The 22,813-nt window shown below is 37.6% G+C and overlaps 2 long non-coding RNA genes across 2 annotated transcripts; both read right to left on the bottom strand.

Annotated features, from left to right (window-relative positions):
* Window positions 1–4,532: 4,532 nt before the first annotated feature.
* LOC140940236 (uncharacterized) lies at window positions 4,533–9,211 on the bottom strand. Its single transcript, XR_012166318.1, has 3 exons — window positions 8,999–9,211; window positions 8,432–8,667; window positions 4,533–5,820 (listed from the first exon to the last, which is right to left on the bottom strand). It is a non-coding gene; the product is annotated as an uncharacterized lncRNA (long non-coding RNA).
* Window positions 9,212–16,372: 7,161 nt separating this feature from the next.
* On the bottom strand, window positions 16,373–17,072 carry LOC140940241 (uncharacterized). Its single transcript, XR_012166323.1, has 3 exons — window positions 17,012–17,072; window positions 16,702–16,799; window positions 16,373–16,502 (listed from the first exon to the last, which is right to left on the bottom strand). It is a non-coding gene; the product is annotated as an uncharacterized lncRNA (long non-coding RNA).
* Between the last annotated feature and the right edge of the window lie 5,741 nt (window positions 17,073–22,813).

Genomic DNA, 22,813 nt, shown 5'->3' with positions numbered 1-22,813 from the left:
GGTTAAAATTTGTGGATTGTTCAGGGTGATTAAACATTAAGTAACTGCCATTTGAGTTGTTGCAGTACATTTTAGAGGCCTTTAAGGGGTTATGATGTTATATTGAATTGATCTGAATTATGACATGAAAAGAATTCTGAAAATGATTTTTGCATTCTCTCACTACCTTTGGTGTTACAGTTGGGTCAGGGTCACAACAAAAAATCAAGAACACCATTTTCTCTTCATAGAATTTTAAATGGTGAGAAAGAAAGTGCACCACAATGAAGAATTATGTCTAAATTTGCTGCTTTTTTTACATACATGTATATATACAAAAATTATATAGACTGTACTGCGAGAAACATTGGAGTGAAAGATGAAGAACTTAAAATCGTATTAAAACTATAGCCGGGTTTATTCATATTATACACTGTACCATTGAGAACTGTCACTCCAATACCCAGGATATAGTGAACATTTTGGAGTGAATTATGGTCCAGTTAAAGTCAAGGGACATTCAAAATGATGTATCTATTAAATATACGTGTAAATCTCATTAAAAATTTGTCACCATGTTAGTCAATTAACAGGTAACTAAACGTCCAAAGCATGGTTTCAGCGGTTTCTGAAACTCTTTTTTCTAACTGTCACAAAATCTGCAATATTTGCCTTTCTAAGCCTGTGATTTGGGTATAAATTTACATTTACAGTCCAGGGCATGGTTTATAAGCCTAAGTATGTAACTTTCATGTCAGAAAGTTCTTTAAAATTGACCTCCCCCCTTAACCTCACTTTTAGCTGTGGTCCGTAATTTTTATCATACCTTGTTTCTTCAATGCTTAATGCCACAGGAACATGATCTCCTAGCTGTAAAAAGAATTTTTAAAAAATGAGACCTTTTGTGATCCTCTAGATCGGGTTTGGATTTGAAGTGTACACATGACTCATTCTCCACTGAGCTTCAAGGGTGTTAGTAAAATATTACTGACAAACTGTTTTGGTATACAATATACAATTCTGAAGAAAAAAAAACAGCCCAGCCAGCCCCCTCCCCTTAACCCAACATTTTGTCTCAAGTGAGAAATTCGTGTTAACTTTGGGTTAGGGGAGGGGTGGGTAGGCAGTTTCCCAGCATCTCACACTGTTCCATTTCAGCAGAGAGCCTGCACCTGCTCACATTGCATCAGTATGACTGTAATTCATAGTGGTAGCAGTTTATTCAGTTCCCATTTTGAGCTCTGTATCTGTTAACTTGGTCACTACACCAGTACAAAAATATCATACCAGTTTGAGTCATACCTTATGCAAGTTCATCCTTGTAGCTTCTATTTGTGGAGATTTTAGAACTTGTACTGGTGTCATGGAACCACAGTATGACCATTTGTTTCAGTATAAATGTTATTAGTCTCCTGCAAGACTAGTTCATGTAATGCAAGTCTTATAATCATCGCATGGTGCTAAATGGAGTCATGTATGAAATTTTTGGTCGGTACATTATGTTTTGTAATGTGTCATAAAAGACCAGCCTTCATTGAAATGTGGTATGACCTTCATACTGGTGTAAATTTCATGTAACTGCAAAACCCATGTCTACCTTGTATCATGTAGGGGATGAAATTTGAAACCACTGATTTGTTTTTTTTCTTTGACATGTCTCGCACTTTATAACCACCTGTCATCACATATAGCACCAAATCTTGCCTATAAAAGCCAAGATATTTTGAATGTACTTTAAGCAGGCTTGTTATTATTATTATTATTATTATTATTATTATTATTATAGGATAGTGGTGTTTTTGTTGACTTATTTAGATGAGGTTACCAACAGGATAACTCTCACTTCTACAATGTAACAATGAAATGCCATAAGGGACTGAGAAAATGATTGTTTTTTGATAGAAGGAGGAATGTTACGTATGACTGTACACTTTGCTGTATATATTGTTTTCTAGTAGACAAATGGTTCATTATTTTCAGGTCTTTGTAATTTGTAAAGGGGTTGTTGTATCCAGGCTCCATTAAAACGTTTGGTTGAGGTGGAGGAATTGTACAGTGTTTTACTGACAACAAGACAGTATTCATATGATTTTTTTATTTGTTACGTTGTGTTATTCTGTTTGTACATTATTTACAAGAATTGTATTGCATGAGGCTGAATATGATAATGATTATGAAGAATTATCTGCCTCAGCCTTATACAGTGCAAAGCTAAATTCAATAAATAAGAAAAAATTGCTTTAAATATCATTCATTCAAAATATTTTTCAAGCTCATAACATTCTTTTCTCTATGTGCAATTCCCATTTTCAAGATATTTGCCTTTCCCTGGCCAGTGTAAAGGAATGTAGGTATTTTTTTTATTCGTAGATGTTCCTCATAATTATATTTTTAATAGTAGATGACTTCCCTTGAGTAGTACTTTTGTGCCTTCTTTCTATGTTTTTGAGGCAGTAATTCTGCTTACTGGTCTTTGCATAAATGGTGAAATCTCCCACCTTTTTCCAGCATAGCTTCCAACTAGCAGCTTTGCATGACATCAGTCATTCCCATTTTTCCAGTGTTCTATTTTAAAATTTTACATCAATTGCAAAAAAAAAAGATTTGGCTGAAGATTAAGCTGAGGGATTTAAACCAATCAGAAACTGAGAAATATTTTGAATGAATAATAGTACAATCTTATGGAACCTTTTAATCAATTGGAACCAATTAATCCTAATGAAGACCCGAGTATAATGAATAATATTCTTTGCCCTAGGTACAGAAAGATAATGCAGGATAATAATTGATTTATAGATCTGCAAAGTACACACATGGCTGTCGTTAAGGGAAGGGGCCAGGGATTTCTCCAGGTAATATGAAGGTGAACCCCCCAGCTACTTTCATAAGAAAATAAAAGAGAATTGGAACCAAAAGAAATCCCTAGCTGTTTGATTCCCCACCTACTTAATATATTTCCCCAGCCACTTGAAATCTTCGCGACAGCCCAGACCCTTGTTACAATGAACACATTTTCCCAGTCTCCTGGCATTTTATTGTAATCATTGTTGAGGGTTTACCAAAGTCCAAAGAAAATTTAATGCCTAAATCGATTTTTTGCTTATATGAATGAGTAAACCTGTGTTATTTGTTAAAAAAAGCATGAAAACACTGTAATTTATTACCTCCAGGGATGTGATCTGATGTTGCATCAAATGCTGAAATCTGGAAGGCAAAAATGAACAGTGCAAGTTGGTAAGTAATAATGATAATGATGATGATGATGATAATAATAATAATAATAATAATAATAATAATAATAATAATTTATTATTTATAAAGGGCAAAATAGCTTTTAAATATATGATCTAATGTACAGGCAAGTTATATTGACACTTTTTTTTTACTTCCATATTGCTCAAAGTTCAAAACTGCACCATGTCTGTCATGTAACATTTGGACAACCAGATTGCTAATATTAAGTATACATAACATATACAAGTTGGAAAAACAATAGGATATGAAGTCCCCGACAAGGTTAAACCACCCATAATATTAGTAGGCAGGGAATTGAGCAGGTAGAAGGTTCTTCTGGTTCTATTTTCCCTTTGTTTCCTATGGAAGTAGCCGCAGTTCATCCTTTTAGTAGCTGGGGAAAATCTACAGCCCCCTGGCCCTCAGTTACAGCCCTGATGTGTGTCCTGTCATTATAGTGCCAGAAACTGCTTGTTAGGTAAGTTTTCTGAGCTTGGAGGTAATTTTCTTCACACTCTCTAGACTTCTAGACTGTTACAATTTTTATTAGTTATACACCGTTTGGTTATTTGGTTATTGACTTTGCAAGTGTCAAACATAATATGTCCAGTTTTAAAAAGGAAACTTGATGCATTCAAATTAATTTGAATTAGTTATAAGATAATGTTATTTTCAGCAACTGAATTTTAATACTTTATGTTTATCAAAATAAATTTGCACAGGTGTACCGTGTAGTTGTACATGCACAGTATCTTTGCATTCACTTAAGATAACATGTATATAGCTAAATATTGGAAACTATTATGAGGAATGCACTAATTCTTTATTGACCAATAGTAATTTTAAGGGCCTAAGAAAAATCGTATTAACATGCTTCAGTGCCCGACATTGAATCAGCTAATACGTTTAAATAAAACACTGTGTGTGATCAGGTCTGGTATGAATACGATGCATATCAATTACCCTTTGCAAAGTTAGTGATTACACACATTCGTGAGTTTCGCTTTTTAATTTCTCATCAAAACAAACGCTTAATTTGTTGATAAAAGAACCAAATTTTATACTTATGTTTAATATCCAATTCTTTACTACATTATATTGCGCTTGTTGTAACTTAGCTGTTAGATTAATTTTGAGATTCTAATTGGAAGTACATACATTATTTACATGAAACTAAAAGGCTGCAATCTGAGAACTCGAGGGTAGAAAATTATGTAATTCAACTGTGAACAAACGCGCGATCATAATGACCTTTTGGTCTAGAATAAATAATTAGTAGCAAAGTTAATACTCAGTAATAGCCATAAACTTACCCAGTGTTTGGTTGTTCCTAAAATTAAAGAAGAGAGAGAACCATTTTAGCACTGAGCACTATTAACAGACAAAATTTGTGTAAAAGGAGACTACTTCTCATTTCCGTTTCTAAGGTTACTCCAGTAGAGCTAGATTATTCAGATTATGACTCCTTAAGGTAAAGGCATGAAACAAACATTTTAATGTACGTGTACACGAACAACCCAACAAAAGCCTAAAAGCGGTTTAATGGTGCCGTGGAGCACTGGAAAGTACATATACTTTCCTGTAACTTTCATTATGCTGCAAGTAATCTCGCTTAAGGATATTGTACGCAGAAACAGATCTCAATAAGCATAGAATGGAGAGTTACTTTGAAAACTTAACTTAAGTAATTTGATTCAAGTGATAGTATTTCAACTTGTACAGCATCACATGTAAACAGCTTTTATACGAATGGTTAGCCCTTAGGAATTCTTGGTAGCCACAAGTTCTATAGAAATAACCACAAAATACTCGGGGCTAAGAAACGTTTAAGCTCCTTGTATAGTACAACTACCACAACGTGCACAGCTAGCACTGCTAAGGGGCTTTCGTGCAATGACTAATATTTTCTTGGCTTACTGCTTGCAGAGCTTAACAAACAGTACTTCGCTGTCCGACGCTGTGATTTTTTGTCAAAACTGAAAAGCAGAACTAACTTGAATGAGTGAATGACACTTTTACTTGCACAGCTCAATAGACTTAATACCACAGACACTCAAAAGTAAGAGCCAAACTTGTTGTGCACGATGAACATTGCTACAGGAGAATTTTGTTTAGTAGTTTTACTTTGATTAGTTCTTGCTTTAGAATTTTGCCAGCCTGTAGGACAGGCGTTATTTTTCGTGTTTTTCATGCCGGCAAAGGCAAACGCGAAGCGGGCGTGCGTGGAGAATGGCTAGGCGATTGAGGACCAAATAAAAGTAGAGGTCTTAAAAGTGGACCTAGGTTTCACATTTACTTTGAAATAAGATTGTTAACCAACTCTTTGGGAACAGCGTGCGTCACAAAAGATTACGAACTATCCATAATTTTCTGTCAAGTGCTCGCGATAACTTAATCTCAAAATCTAATTGTTCTCACGGTCTTCTACGAAACAACAGGAGAGTTGAATTTCTTGTGGTACAAACGTTTTGGTACAGCAAAACAGATACAGCAACTTTTTCCTTTCAATCCGTGGCAACATTGTTTATTTTCATCCTTATGGGTAGACCCTTTGTTGACTACTTACGTGGAAGTTGTTATTCCCGTTTATCTGAGCTGCCATCTTGCCTGTAAAATTGAAGAAAGCATACAGTTAAACTATGAAGAACGAGCAAACTTTCATTGTTTTCGAAGGTTGCGCGTACCTAAATAACTTAAGCTTATGTCGCTAAGTTTCATATCCTCGTAGGGCCAGTATGCTCTACTCCTGGTCACTATTTTGTTACCTTCCGGGTACAATAGAAGGTTTTTGAGTTTTGATGCGTGCCGCATGGATCGTGTGTAAAGGTACCTGATTTTGACATGTTATCGTGAAGATAATTCGTTTTTTCTTATATCGTTGACCATTCCGTTTGTCACCTAAACGTTCAGCCTGAAAGATTGAACACCTACCTTTTTTCTGCGCTAACTCCACCTGCAGAGTTAATGAATTTTTTTTTAAGAAAGCACGCACTGGAAGCTGCCTTTGCTTACTGCTCCCACACGTGGTTCACTCACGACTGCATAAACGTACGTTGACGTATGACGATGTTGTTTTGACTGACATGTACTGTTTATGTAAATACTGGATGATTTTGAAGCACAATGACGTTCAGTTTTCACCTTTTATTCGTTTCTACAAATAGAACTAAGGCAGAGAAAGCTAAGCCCATAAAAAAGCCAGTGAGACTTTGTTCCTTTTCTCTTAGTTTCAAGTGTTGTACAGGTTTTTATTATTACGGTGAACCTCCACCTGCGACCACTTTTCGTCAGCGACTCCCCTTCTTGGGCTACCAGTTTCACAGAAATGAAAAACAAGCGCATTTTTTTATTTGTATTTGCTTAAGTTGCGATCACCTCTCTTCACCTCACTCATCTTTTACTGATGGCGTCCTGCACTATAGTTGTCATATTGGGTCACACTAGAGGATGTTAGCATCAACAACGAGTACGAGAACGAGAACGACTTCAAGCCGTACTCGTACTCGAAGTCGTTTTCTCAGCTTTCTGTGTTAGCGATGACACCGAGTTCGAGTTTGAACTGTGTAGGAAATATCGCGATCGGTTGCTTTTCCTCGACTTCAAAAGCAGTATTTTACATAAAACATAATATAAGGAATGTTCAAGATGATATAGAGAGGCTAGAAACGAAAAGAAACTGCATTAAACGATCGGAATTTACCTTTGAAAACCAGCTCTTCCCAGTCGTTCTACCCACTTCGAGTTTTTGGTGAGAACTCGTCGTAGTGAAACTGAAAACGTGGAGATGCGCAGAACGGATGCGCAGTACGCAAAATCGCTGATCTCGTTCTAGAACTCGTACTCGTTGTCGATGCTAACATCCTCTACTGTGCCACCCCAGACATTATTGATTAAGACATGCGAGGGGTTGCCGTTTCCAGCATTCTGAGGGGCAAATCATGGGGTTTTAATTGCTACAGTTCAGGCTACTTTTTTCAACGTGAACGCGAAGGAAAAGGAGAAGAAGAGACGGAAAGAGGATCAACAGTTATCGAGCGGAATTAAAGTTTATTCTGAAAATTCTCTGAATGTAGGATTTGAGTTCATGCTGATCATGATCACTTTGCTTTTTCATGCAAAGTTATGTTTCATCAAAAACGAATTCTACAAGGAGTGTGCTGTTCGATTCTCCGCAATTTTTTTTAGTCTTAAGCGGTTTCTGTTTAATAGAGAGTTCTACCAAACCCTTCGAACCATCCTACAACCATCCTTCAATGGACTGATAGTGGCTGCCAGTGGCCCCCTAGTATGCTGACGTCCGAGCTTACTGTTAATGTTTATATATAATGTAAAGAGGACGCGTGTTGTTGTCTTTCTAATCCACGACATTACATTACATCCGCCCTTCATTGAAGTGGTCGGCTTATCGAATCTCACCGGTTTAATTTCACCACAGTTTCAGTTAAGAGTACGCGTAACTAATAAAAGTTTGACCTTCCTGTTATCTGACCCCCCGTTAGAGACCCTTCTCAGGCTTGACATTTTGATGGCTTGCTAACGGCCAATTTTTTTTACAACGGGGCTGTTTCCGGTTTTCTCTTTCTCTTTCTTTGATGCAACCTCGTTCCCAGGCTCTCTCTCCTACCCCCAGGGACAGGTAGGAGAGGACCCTGGGAATAATTAAGTACAAATTGAGTACAAATTTTCTTTCTGTTCACGGATTTTCTCACTGAGAGTTCGATTCGTGACCGACCCTCCTTTCTAAAGTTTGCATGGTGTATTTTCGCTGTAGACTATAGAAAATTGAATACCGTTAGCCTGTACTGTTAACAGGCTCACTGTAGACTACGAGTAGTCGCTCATTTTCCTTAAGGGTAGTAGAGCGTGCGAAATACGCGAGCGCGCGTGAAAATCGGCACCCGCGAGGAAAATGACACGCAGACAGGTGACAGGCGCGTCTCGCTTCTCCTCACGCGCGGCAATTTTCACGCGCGCTCGCGAATTTTGCTCACTCAACTATCCCTGTGGAAAATGAGGGACTACTCGTAGTCCAGGCTCACGAGGAAGCGTGGTTATTCCCCAGTCCCCCGTCTGCTCAGGCTTTCTCGACCTTCTCTTCGTCCTATCCCCTACTAGAGAGCCTATGTACGTAGAAGAATGTCCTGTTAACTAATTGTGCAAGACTCAGGGCTTGTCTTAAGGAGTGAGAGAATTTTAACACATTTAAGCTAATACTCACCGCAGCTCTTGTGCAGTGAGACCATCACTACCTTGGCGTCTGGCGTTCTTCCAGTACAAGTCATTGTAATAAGGAACTCCAGCATACCGTTGTACTCGCTTAGTTACGGGCTTGTGGCCCGTTAGGATCACTTTTAGGGGCTTGTATGCCCTAATATGCTTCTCGAGGACCTCTACATGATACACAGGCTAAGGAAACGTGAACATTGTAATATTATGTAGACCAGTTGCGCAAACCTAAAATAAATGCGATAGATTGTTACCTGTCAAATAGAATCAGTGTAAAGTAGTGTTCGGAAGCTTTCACTTAAAAATGCTCACACCACTGAAATTTAAAAAAGGATTCTAGCCACAGAATCAAAGATACAAAAACCGCCTCCTTAAAGTACACAAATTATCTAAGCGATAACACATGAATCTGGACGACTTCTCAGCGATGAGATTTCAATCCTATATGTCAATTAAGATTTAAAAAATTTCTCTTCGGTCAGGGAAAGTTTTTCTAGCCAAGGGAGAGTTGAACCCTGTGTTTAAAGCATTTCATTTCAGTAATGTATTTATTTCTTACCGAGGAAATATTTTCAATCGTCGCATAATGTAATCTCTGACCACAGACTTCTTTCCAAGCAGTCATCTCTTTGCCAGCTTTCAATTGTTGCCTAGACAGTTTTTTCACCTTTACATCTAGCAAGTCTTTGGCACATTCAGTCCACACCTGTTCTCGTACAATTCACTTAGCAGTCTGCTCAGATTGATCGAATGAATGTGTAAACTTCAAGATATATTTGCTTATGTGATCATTAGTGCATTTCAGAGGTTATTTCCCTGTATTGTTTGTAAATGGAATGTGCCTTAACATGTCCGTAGCACTGAAGTAGGGGTTTAAGTATCTTGATTACACAGGCTTACTCAGCGTAACAAGGCTGCATACAATGCATATAGTCCTGTGTTTTTATTTCTCCTCGTTCTCGTCGCTGAAGCGCCTTAAATTTCATATTAATATGAACCTTAGTTCTAGCTTGATAATTTTGGGCAATTTTGTCATAATTTCATATGCAGGTAACTTAGTTTATCTTCTTGTGTGTCTAGCGCCAATATCAATGTGCCATTTAGACACTATAAAAAAGAAATTTTCTAACCTGACTCCGACTATTTGTCATTTTATATCACGTTGCCCGGTTTTTTTCTGTTGCTTCGCAGAGATAGAAATTACTTACGTAGCCACAAAATTATGTCTCGCTCTAAAGGGATTTTTACCGTTTTCATTAGAATAATGGGTCTTATAAAATAAGGGATTTGTCCCTCTAATGTCTCTTAGATGAGAACATTACTAAAATAAGGAATAAAAAACTCTTTTTTTAAACATTGCTTCGCACAGCGTAATTTTAAGATTGTGATTAAACAATATATATACCATCTTGCACCCAATTAGTGTAGTGTCAAAACCTGAAGTTCGTTTTCTGATGATGATTATACATAGGCAAGAGTCATAATGGGCTCTTGACAGAGGTGAATTTATTTGACAAGTTGACAGTCACGCGAACCCTTCAGTAACTCAGTGAAGTTGTTTTGGTTCCTTATCAGAGTTGTATTGTAGTTGATTGCTCATTTGTTAAACTTCGAATCGTTGCCCGTGTTTTTTGAATCACAGTGTTCTCAATGTCTGTGTGGGCATTGGCAGTTTTTACATTGGCCTCGGAAATGGTGGCAATATTTCTAAGAATAGAACAGGGAAGGTATTTGTTTACAAACAAACTTTTTGTTATTCAAATACGCCAAACACTAAAACAAAGAAACCTTTTGATTCAGAGCCAACGATCCTGTGATTGGCACATTAATATCAGTAGGTGACATCAGCGATATATTCCCGATATCTATGGGCATATGATACTCAAGCGTGACTTCAAAACAATAAATTGTTCATTTGTACGCTGATTTTTCAATACCTTCTGGAACCTCACAGGCCTTAGACTGCAAATTTTGCAACAAACGGATAAATAGATGTCTTATTATCGGGAACTTCTAGGTTTTCTCGTTTAATTCCCATGCTATTACAGTGTTAAAATAAGCATGCATTGGCGACCCTGGCATTCAGAATCTATTGAGTGAGTTAAACTGAAACGAAACAAAACATTTATACGCATGGAACAACACTTACACACTTTCACTCATAGTCTTACACTCGGTTCTAATTATTTGAGAAATGGCATCTTTTGGAACAGCGTTGAACTGGATCGTGTGAGAAAACAATAAACCACCGAAACAGTGGACCCTAGTCCTGAAACACCAGAGCTTCATGCTAGCAAGGACGGATGAAATTAGGGGTTTCAAGTTGCGAAGAGTTTCGTGACAGCAGAAATGTTTGAATTCAGCATTTTTTCAATATTACATTTAAATAGGGTGACGTTTGAGCTTACGCGTTGAGGTTCATGTAGCAAGATGTAACACAGTTGCCGGCCGGCCCCATCTAATCAAAAAGCTGCCTGGATCTTAAGTTGTTCCGGAAAAGGAAGACTTAGGTCCCGTCCACTCGTATCTGTTTCTTTTGATTGGCCTTCCGGCCACACGAATTTGAAAGCGAATCGGTCAGGTTGTCTTGACTTAACCCTTTAAGTCCCAATAGTGACCAACATCAATTTTCTCCTAACAAAATCCATAGATTGTCAAGAGCAAAGTCTATGAGAATTAATAAAATGATCACAAAGGGAAAAAATCTTTGATCTGTCAGTATCAAATTCTCTCAACAAATTTTTGAAGGAAATGTATCGAGATCAGTTTGGAGAATTTGTATGTGGATATTGGGGCTTAAAGGGTTAAGTTACTCAGTTTCTTTTAGGATAATTGTTCAGGCTGTCAAAAGACGACTTCAAATTAACTAAACAGAGTAGCAACCAAGACCTCTGAGATTCTGGGTTAGATCAGGACGTAAAGTGCTTTGGTGGGACAACTTTGTCATCAAACAGTGATTTCCTAGTAGTGAAGGGAAAATTTAGAACGATTCAAGGCGAGTCGCGTTAAAACATGTTCATGGATACGCCTGGACGGAAGAAACCGTTTTGAAAACGCCTTGTGTGGACGATATATTTTTTTTTGAAATGGACAGAAATGTTCGCTTTCAAATAAAAACGGATACGCTTAGACGAGTTCGTAGACGCGTGGGCGAGTGTTGTAGTTATGTATTTCCTTGGAGTGTCGGAAATCAGATAATAATTAAGGTGGCGATAGCCCATTCAAAGCCTACGATAGTGCTCGTTTGTCACATGATAGTCACTTTGTCATTGAGATTTAGTAAGTGGACTTAGATAATCTCGGCACGCTAATAACAAAGGCCAGTCAAGTACTTAGTAGATTTTTAGTACATCTGAGTGTGTCACCGATCAACCCTCAACAGTACTTGATGACTTGGGCTTCTCAAGATTAAAACTTATATGTTTTCGGCTGTTCAAAGAAAAACTCAATAGCGAAAGCCCGTAAAAGCGGGAGTCTATTTCACCCAAACGTCTGTAATTAATTTTTGCCTGGGATCTGGCTGCTGTTCGTGTTATCAGGGTGTCCGCAATAACGGGAGTTGACTGTTACTTTCTCACCAATCAGAAGCAGTGAAATCTGAACCCTGAAACAGGAACTCCTTTCGCGCTGCAAAGCCTCTCCGTAAAAGACGTTATAAGGAATACCCCCCGCCCCCCGGGGGGCTAAACACGGTCAAAATCGTGGGCACACACTCTTAAAAAGCAAGGGTAGGGATCTCACGAGTTGAAGTATATGAAAGGTTAGGGAAATTTGTCGTTTAGGTTTTTAAAAATGCTTTTAATTAATGTATTTCGAAAATGAGCATCTTATGACTGTCGAAATGACAAGAAAACGTCCTGTTTTACTGATTTACTCATATTAAAAAGACAGGCCAGTTACAGCAGTTAAAAGGGATGCCGTGTTCTTTTATAGGTATGTGAAAGGGCTGCCTTTTCTATCGAAAATGTTGTGTAAAAGGGTAATGGGTTGGGCCTCGGGGCGGAGCCTCCCCGTATAAAACTTTGCTGGGTGCCACCGCGCCCCTCTTCCCTATACTCTGTCCGCCAAGCTTCCTTTGAGGATGGGGAAATACGTTTCAAGCTTTTCGCGATTGTTCATGGAGTGGGGGACTTCAACCAACTTCTTGCTTATTTAAGCGTGGTAAATCAATCGTTATTCAACAAGTTTATTCAGTATTACCAATCAATCAATAAATCATCAGATAGACAAGAAATTACAATAACTTGACTGCGGCTTTAATGATTTAATACACGATAACATTTTATTCTTTTTATACGTTTTCAACAATGAACCTGACAGAGCCACTTTGGTCAATACAAAACGTAAGTTTTGGATCATAGTTTTACCAATTCAACGAGTGAGAAAAAGCTTCAAATTCCTTTGATTTAGCAGCGAAAATACCAGCTCAATGGAGAGCTGAAAAATGCGAAACTATTAGCGTACTTTATTTTTCACGATACTTCTTTCAGCGGCAATTTCGCTTGAAGAAATAAATTTCAACAAATAAATAAAATTAAATAGAAAAATAAATAAAAAAAATGAACCTGATAAAGAGCCATGTAATGGTCTCCATTGCCATTTTTTTTCTTTTTTTAGTATCTATGACATTTAAACTTTTAACTTTACAAAGTAACAAGAAAACTCTAAACTTAATGAGTCTTTTTTTTATGTACGATGGCATGTATCGCAGACACATTCATGTTCCTGTGAATATAAAATAAAAGCGGCTTGTAAGAAAGTGAATTTAATTTACAGAATGCCGTTAACTTAAGGTAAACTATAAAAAAGCATCTTTATCCTGGACCAATCCTAACGATAGGTGCGTTTCTTTGGAAAAATCCTAAACTTGATTCCTGCCTGAATCCAGAAAAGGAATTTTTTGTTTCTTTATACAGAAATTGATTTTCAACCCTAACTTCGAGTAGATTTACGCCTAGGCCAAACGTAGAACTTTTCATGAGACGAACCAAACTTAGTGAGTTAAGTTCATCGTCTCCGGGACAAACGGCGATCTTGACATGTGACGAACTAAAGTAAGAAATTAAAGATTTGTATGATAATATATATTTAGCCTCCTCCGGAAAACAGGTGTTTCGATACAGTTTTTCGGACGCCATACCGATGTTTTTCAATCGCCTTTAAAGTGATTTTATCCTTGTCCGATCGCTTCAAAATTTTCATCAGTGATTGACTAGGAATTGAAGTTTGCCAAAATGCAGTTTTTAGTAAAATCGATATCACTATGATAACAACAAACAAAAATCTTCGAAATCAATAAAAGCCGAATTTTGCGCGATCTAGACTTGATACTAAAAAGTCGTCAACAGGAACTTAAGGTGTGGTGTTTAGAAAATAACCCCCGTGAGAAGTAAAAAATTCAGTATATTTGAATTCAAATAAAACGTAAATGTATTTCAAACATTATATTTTCAATAGCCGTGATAAATTGTTTAATAAAAAAGTTCAAAAAACTCAAATTAATCTTAAGTAGCGTCAGAATGCTGCTTAATATCATATTTCGGTGCTAGAAAATTTTGGTGTATTTTCTTCCTTGCGATCCTAAAAACTAACCTGTTTTGTCACCACCTGTGTAAGCGCAACTTTATCCTAAATTTTGACTTTTAGCGCTTTTCTGTATATCTCTAGGACGGCTCAACAGAATTCTTTTTAACAAAATCTTCACCATGTATATAATTATAATATCTGATAGTTTCATTAAGATTGATTCACTGCATCGCCTTGAAATTTCAAGACAAACCTAGCCTGCAAACCAGCCAAAAATCCGCGTCACAACATTTACTGTTTTCACGTTATGCTAATTTTTCAAAATTAATGCCCACCGTACATACCCCCCGCCCCCCCTCCATGGCTAGTACATTTCAATGCGAATATTGTCAATGTTTTACATTCAAAAGTTGCAATAGAATTCAAACTACCTACCTGTGGGTCTCCAGTTCCTAAATCACAGAAAACACCCCTAAAAGAGAAGAGCAAAGAAAATGTTGTTTTACTTTTCAGTTCTCTCTTTTACTTTTTGTCTTACTCATTGTAAGGCCGGGCTATTCGAGGCCAAAGCAAAGTACTACTATACTTTTGAAAATGAGAATGCAGTAAAGAGAAAAAAGGAGAAAGCGTTCTGTTGTCATGCCTTTCAGAAGCACATACGAAAATATACAAACAAAACAGTTGCATAAAATCCCGTTTTTTAGTTACTGAATCTATGTTTGATGACGTCAGATATGAGCCTATCAATTTCGTGATTAGCGGAAAGGGTGTGTCAAAGAAATTTAAACTTCAAAAAATTCTAAAAATCTCATTTTCTTCTTGTAGTAATGTGTTGTTTCAGTTAGCGTAATCAAAATTTTTACGTTACAGGCACTTGAATAATGCGAAAAAAACTGGCAGAGATCCCTCGGGTGTTGCCAAAGCCTTATTAGGGTTTAAGGCTGTACAAAAGCGATAATCTTAGAGTCCATGGGAGTTCTGTTAGTAATAAGGTCTTGTATTTTGATGGGAGAACCTGTATAACGTATTTGTTGTTCTATGCCATACCCAGGAGGGTGTTGTTCAGTGCACTGCTGCACTCTTCTTCCAGTTTCAGTCCACCCGGGCATTTGAAAAAGCTAATAGAAATAAAAAATGACATTGTTAAATTCGCGGTGATTAAAAAAAAAAACAATCAAGAACCAATCAAGAAAACAATCAAGAACCCATCAGATCTCAGTTATCCTCTTGTTTACTTTTTTTAAGTACCAGATCAAGTGAAACAACCAAATGTTGAGAACTGAAGGTTTATGGTCTGTTATGAGGGAGCATTTGAGTATCTGTGCGCTGCTCTCTAGGCTTGTCTATCTTAGAGTTTTTCCCCTATGTTTATTATGCCTTGCAAGATGACTATATTTTTTAGCTTGTGGGCATAAATATAAGTATTGAGCCGTATCTCTACTTGTCTCCTCCGTGACCGTTATTATTTGTGTCATCACGCGACGTGTTACGTGACGACCCAGACACAGCCGTGGAGACTATCCAAGTGATGACTGTGTATATATTTTTACGTACATTTCGATTCTCATGTGCGTTTTGTTGATTTTGTAGCAGTTCACGTTGGTCTTCATCATTTCTTTGAACCCTAATACAAAAAAATACATCAGTTAGTTTAGGAATGCATATCTACATGCGTAGGCTTAATTAGTGTGAAATAAGCTATTGTAAGCCATGGCAATTTTTATCATACTGTGCCTTTAATTGTTATTTGAAGTCGGCTCCTTAGCTGCGAGACATGCATCAGATGTTAACAGGAAAAAATGGAAGTCGAGGTTTACATAAAAAGATGAAAAAGTCGTGTTTTTATAATATTTTGTTAGATGGGATGTGTAGTTTTTCAAACTGGGTGTATAAGACATGATATAAGGTAAATATTCAGGAATGGCTGAAACATGTCGTCTTTCTTACCGGCGCAGCTGTCTGTTTTCTTCGCTACTTAAAGCCCCTTGGCCCGCCTAAAAAGGTAGAGAATATGTGAGATCATGTATATCTGGTTAATAAATGAAACTACACAAAATGCTACTCAAGTCTTTCTTTCCTTTCTTACAACATTCATGCAAAATTGGGAGTAGTGTGTGTATTCATCTTCAGAAGTGACCGTTAAGTTGAGTTAATTATCTGAAGTCTAAGAGGGGGTTGCTTCTGATGTCAGTTGATGCTGGTGTAAATCTGTACCTTATGGACAAGAAACCTGATTTCCCTTTAAGTTTAACAGGTTCTTATATAGAAAGGGTTAAATGCTGATAGTTGCAGCCTACAGGTTCCTATGGGTGGGATTTTACTGTAATCGACTTTATTGATTTACTTTTTGCTGCTTTTCTCGAGTAAAAAAGCAGTTCATTTTTCTTACTTTCTGCAAACTTATTTGCTGTCACAAAGGAAGGTATTTTAGTATTAACATAGGTGCTATACTGTCTGCAGTTATTTATTGCTGCTGTTGTACACCTACCTGATTTGCAGTTGTAGTAAGGAGAAAGGGTAGCTGAGAAGCTATACCACTAAAGAAAGACATGTAAAGGAAATATGTTATATGGCAACAAGGATCAACATATCATTTTTTCCTCACCTAAAGTGCATTTCAATACTCGCACTTGATATAAGAGGATAGGTGCAAATCGCCTGTTATTGAATGATTCTTCACAGTGATAGGTAGTCAGCAGGTTCTCTTTTTCTATGTCAAAGTGATTTTTGCCTTACCAGATTGGTCCACGTCGACCACATTGGTGGTCCGTACTTTGTGTGGCTACTGGAACCTCCTCCTGTTCTTCCTCGTCGTCCCTTCCTGCTGTTTGGCTCTGCGGAGTAATGATAGATGTTAGTTTTGCTTTTACTTTACCCCCTCCCCAACCTCCACCAATCTCTGCCCCCCTTGTATACGAAGATGCATAGCCTCCCAAGAGAGTAAGTCAGAAGGTTACTCGGTTCACTTTTTTTTTATTTTTGGCTTTTTGCAGACGCTACTGAGATTGCACCAGGATTTATGTGCAAAGTGGATGGAACAGCTTACCTGGTGAGAGCCTGAGTCGCTTTCAAGGGAGTATCCATACTCTTCACCTCCTGGCTCCTGTTCAGCACCTTGTTGGCCATCCGCATGTTGATTGGTACCCCTTAATGGCAACAAAATACAGGTAACAAAAGTTTACACTGTTCATTATGTTGAAAGAAATACTAAATTCACGTGTCGCTTCTACGGTGCTTAAATATTTGTTAATTAGCTCTAGGCTACCTGGGGTGGCACCTAAGTAATCTTCACACAAACAAAATCCTGCAATTTTGTTTTCAAGTGAGCGTCAGATTAGAAAGAAAGCTACCTTGAACAAAGTCCTAGGAACTGTTCACTGCCAGTATACTTCTTATGGGAAGGGAGCATATGTGAGCATTGTGCACCCTCTTTAACTGTATGCTGCAGGTAAACTTCACAGATAAATAAGAGGTTGTTTTTCTTCGAATGAAATGCCCTAACTACATCTTCTGAAACAAGGAACTAAGATATTGTTAGCAGTCGAGGTCTGGAAAGCTTTTGAGTGTCCTGAGTTACTTTTAGCGAAAGATATATTAAACTTTCTTTAATACTTAAGGAAAAAATCCACGATAGTAGTGAATTTATCGGTGATTTTTTCCCCTTTCCTTTTCTTTCTTACCTCTGATTATTGTCGTCTTCTTCAGAGGGGCTTTCACCGTCGCCTTCCTCAAAAGTTAAAATACAAATTCTACATTATTATTACGATTGTCTTGGAATGTGCGATAAAGGAAGATATTTGCTAAAATTTAGCCGAAACTTTGTTATGTATATCTTGTTCAGGACGATAAATATATTTGTCTACACTGATTTAATATTATTAATCAAAACTAGACCTTAGTGTTTGTCTTTTGTACAAGAAGGTTTTCTAGCTAGTAGTCATAGCCTGTTGTTGCTTGATTTAAAGTCAACGGCAAAGGGAAGCAAATACTTGTAACCGACGGAAAGCGCCAGAAAACCATTGTGCGAACGTCAAGCGTTTAATGTTGCCTTCATTCCTAACTGGTTAAGAAATAGGTGCTAGATTTTTGTAGCCAGTAACATGTCTCATGAAACTTTTAATTATAGACACAAGGTGACACTCTGCAAGGCAACCTCAGATATAGTTGGCAAAAAATGCCTCGAGAACATCAGTTTTCTCTCGTTATTATGAACCCAGCGGAAAAGAAGTAACGCAATATTAAACACAGAACTGAAACACCAAAATTGAAGGTCCTACCTGCTTTGGTTCCGCCATACGCACTGAAAAGGAAAAAAGGCATTGTTTCTTTCATACGCTATTCCGCTTAGTGTGCAAGACCCATTATTGCTGCGGAGCGACCGAAGGGAGCGAGCAGCAACATAATCAGGATTTAAAGGAAATATATAAGGGGCGACGAATTCTCGAATTCATCACTTTTTACCACAATGCATTGCATTTAACCACACTTTTTACCACAGTGCATTGCATTTAACCAGAGTGCATTGCGCCACGAACAACTCAAATAAAAACACGGGGAAGTTCGGTGGGTGAGAGAGTGCATCGTTCAATGCTCAGACTTAGAGTTTTCTTTGTGGCAAATTTTCTACAGCACGGTTAGAGGTCTTACCAAATTTTGAGACACCCAGGAGTCTTTCAGATGAGTACGATGGTTAATTTCAATTCAAGAGCCTTTGACCCGTCCAGGTGTTAAACCTGACGAGAAGATGAGCATTTGCTCTTCGACTCCGCAACACGGGGGATATACAAATTCCAGCTTGCTAGAAGGTGATGTGAAAGTGAGAAAATGTCTTGCAATGCTATTCTTAAGAAACTGTATGAGCCGAAAATGGATGTGATTTTGACAATTCGCTTCAAAATAACAGCGGAAATCGAGATAACAAAACATATGTTTTGTGTCCTACTTTGCAGACGAGAACGTGTATCGGCGTTTTGAAAAGCATAATTCTGTTCTTTCATTCATTAATTGCCATGGAATATGCGTTTACATTGTTTTTTCACTGTTAATAGCTCGGTTAATGCGGCTGGCGATCATCTTGCCGGCGGAAGTTTCATGGAAAAGGAATAAGATGAAAGACTTTTCCTAACGATTACGGAGTCAGCCTCTGTGGTGTAGTGGTTAGGTGTAGTCGCGTGGAGCCGGAGGTGCAGGGTTCGAGCCCTTCCGAATTATTTATTCATCCTTTCTTTTTTTTTTCCGTTTTTTTTTTGTTGTTTTCTGTAAATATATAGCTAAATAACTGTTACTTAATAAAGTGCAACAAACAACAAGAAAAGTATTGTGTTTCCAGAGAAAATATCGTGCACCGCATATTAAATATGTGGATAAACAATCTGAATTTCTATTATTTCCTACAATTTACTGTGGGAAAACCAGAGTTGATAACCACTTGATCATTTTCTAAACAATGTTCCCACGAGTTCTTTCTATAGACTGATAGTAATTATTCTAGTACTTTCCAACATGTAAATAGAACATTCAATGTCATTTTCGATTCTTTTAAGTCTCACTACCTAACTAATGCCAGTATCAACAGAATGTGCCGCAGCATTACTATCTTTTAGATACCCTAGTAGTGTTCTCTATTACAAACAGTAGTGTTCTGTTTTGCGTAGTCAAGGCTGTGCTCTAGCAGAGCCCGGTGGCCCGTGGCCCCTAACTTTTGTTCTCGGGCGACTGGAAAATCTTTGCTTTTTCATAGAAATCATATGCTGGGCACAATGGATTTCACAAGTTCAGAGCACTGGGCTCCCTTCAATTTTTCTTAGAGCACAGCCTTGGAAGTGTTCTTCATGGTTCATGGTTAGCACGATATGGCCAATTACTTGTTTTTGTATTTAAAAGGAAACACCCTAAGGATAATAGTGATTAAATCTTTCGTCAAAACAGTAGGTTTAACGCTTGAATTGTTGGTTTTTGAAATGCCAAAAGGCGACTTTAATTAGTAACCTATTAATTTGAAATGTGTTGACTTTGAGTGGGTGTTACTTTGTTTGAGAGAGGCAATTAATAGGCTGTTTTCAGTGTTTAAATGACATTATCACATTAATTACAAATTCCAGACGAAACTTATATGAGCTATCATATTTTATATCCGATTAGCTGTCCGATAAGAAGACATGTTTACGTTAATATCCGATTAGGTGTTCGATAAGAAGACATATTTACACAGCTGCGTTTATTTGCATATAAATTCATTTCCGTTCCATAAACAAAACATATCGACATTACAATCATATCTTGTCAGCTTGTTTGCCTTTTTATATGCAGGATGATTGTTTCGACTGTTGGGGCCGATATTTTCTCAAGAATTCTTTCTAATTATTTATTTTTCACTAGTAAGAACGATGTTTTGATTTCCCTTTGGTGACACGCGCCTTAATAAGTTGCGTTACTCGTGGGAACTTTGTTTCCGAAAGTACTTAAACTGACAACTTCAAACTTAAAAAGTACGACTTTGTTATTAACATAGGGTTGAGTTTACGTTCTACAAGTGTTAGATAGATCCTTACAAATGTAGGCACTTGGCTCTTTCATTAAAGTATTGTACTTTACGCGAGCCTCTAAAGGGACTCAAGAATGCGCATTGTTTATTTGCCATGCTTAAAAATTAAATATTTGATCTTAACATTGATCTGTTTATACGTCTCACTACCAACAGGAATGTTACCTGTGCTGTGGTCTCTATTTTGTTAATTGTCTAGTGAAATAAGTTAGTATTATCTGAGTGGTGTCAAGATTTGAGTAACCAAACTTGCGGTAAACCTTTATTGCCGGTTCATTTTAATAGTTCAAAATGCGAATTTACGTTGCGAGTTAGATGGAAAGTTTCATCGAAATTTGTGTACTGTAATACACTTGCGACACAAAAGCATTCTCCTTAAGGACGTACTATGGACTGAACTTCATAAAAATAGAAACAGGATATTTCTCCTTGAGTGGAAAACCCGTTTGATGCATCGCCGGTAAGCTGCCGATCACTTATGGATTTGCATGTGGCTGGCAATGGTTCTAGTTAAGTCTGATATGAAGATAAAATTACATAGTACCAACTTTCTTCCAGTTTTATGGTATATAGTGTTTGGCTTTAGTAAATGTTCACTAGAAATTGTTCGTAACAGTACTAGGCCACACAACAGTTGTACTGTGGGACGACATAAGCATTGTGGCTCTCAAGTTTACGTTCAAGGGAGTCATAAAGAGCCTTTTAAAAAGTTTCAAACAATAGTACTAACGCGTTCGTTGTGTCCTTTAAGGTTACTTCTTACCTCTTTTTGAAGACAAACTCCTTGAATCCAATGATTTGATAGCTTCAAGCTGGGTTCACACCTACCTCCGCCGACTACTAAGCCTCGTTCTGATGATGGTCTCGAAACCACGCCGTTGCGAGCGGCCGCCATTTATGAATACGGTGTATGTTTCTGTCCTCTTGAGGTCAAGGTGGTGCGTCCGCGTGCTTTCAGCGGTAAAATTGCAACGCATAAGCTCTCTTATTAGTGTATGTTTCATACTTTTGAGAAAACCAACTTGATGTTTGTCTCTTCGTTCCGAGCAACTTTTGCACAATTTCAAATACTAGCCTGTGTTGCGAGACGCTTTTTGGCTGTTTGACGTTCTAAACCGTGACGTTCCATGTTGCATTGAGCTGAAGTTTCGAAGTACGTGTATCTGTTTTGTGTTGTTTTTTCTTGTTTTGTTGGTGCGATGACCGCAAGAAACCTCTAATCACAGTTGCGGTCGATTTTCGAAGACTGTTTCATACATGTCATTTAGCATCTCAGCATGTCTTCCGGTACCTTTTGCTCATTAGAGTGTGAACCTAAATCAAATAGTTTTTTTCCTTTCGAAAGCGGGAAATCTACGTTGAAAAAGTTGTTGAATAGTGTCTTCAAATAAAAGAAAATGCCAGTCTGCAAAGGCCAACTAGGTTACTTGATGTGTAACAAACTCGAATGCAATCTGTACGACCTAAATTGTTAAGTCACTACAGACAGTCTTCAATACAAATAACAATATTGGCTATCTTGATTATGTTGTTGGTATGCGAGTAATGTTATTGTCTCTGGTGTGAGTCTTAAGCTGTTCCGTTAATAGCTCATGATTATTACCGGGGCCCAGCCGGAGGCTGGCACCGGTCTTAAAATGCGGACGGTTTCTGTCTTTTTTTCAACGTTACATTGTTAGGGATATATCGCTGACTGAGATATATCGCTGGCTCACTGAAATCTTATCCGCTATTTTGAAAAGCACGAGGCATGGAGGACAGTCAAGAGAAAGATTATGGCTTTTTCCCCAACCTTTACGATGCACTAGTTTATGAGTGAAAGTTTAAGAGTGAATATTTGGAGAGACAAACTTACGAGCGATCACTTAAGAGTTAATCACTTATCAAAGCTATCTACATTGAGTGAACCTTCCATCATGAAATTTATCGAGAATCAAAGCGAACACTTATCAAAGCTAACTTTATATCATCTTAAAAAAACGTGCTACAAGGCGATGTAGACGTGCTCGTGAACCGAGCAGAATTCCACTGCTATTTCTTAGAGGTCTCAACAAGAAGATTAGCATGTTGAAGAAATTTGTCTCAGTGTTTGTCTTTAAAATGATTTCAACGATTGACGTACCGAGGTCTTCAAAGCTCCATCGCTATGTTAATAAGGTAAGAAAACTTTCAGTCATGCACGATATAAATGTAATAACAAATGCGATCCAAAGATAATTAACTTCAATAAAATGGCTATACCCAAGAAAGCTTATTTGTTGTCTTTCTTTAGCAGACATTATCAGAGGATAATGAAAAAATGTA

This window comes from Porites lutea, chromosome 6, assembly GCF_958299795.1.
Source record: "Porites lutea chromosome 6, jaPorLute2.1, whole genome shotgun sequence".
Taxonomy (NCBI): domain Eukaryota; kingdom Metazoa; phylum Cnidaria; class Anthozoa; order Scleractinia; family Poritidae; genus Porites; species Porites lutea.
Note: the sequence above shows the minus strand (reverse complement) of the source record. Positions and strands in the feature narration are given on the sequence as shown.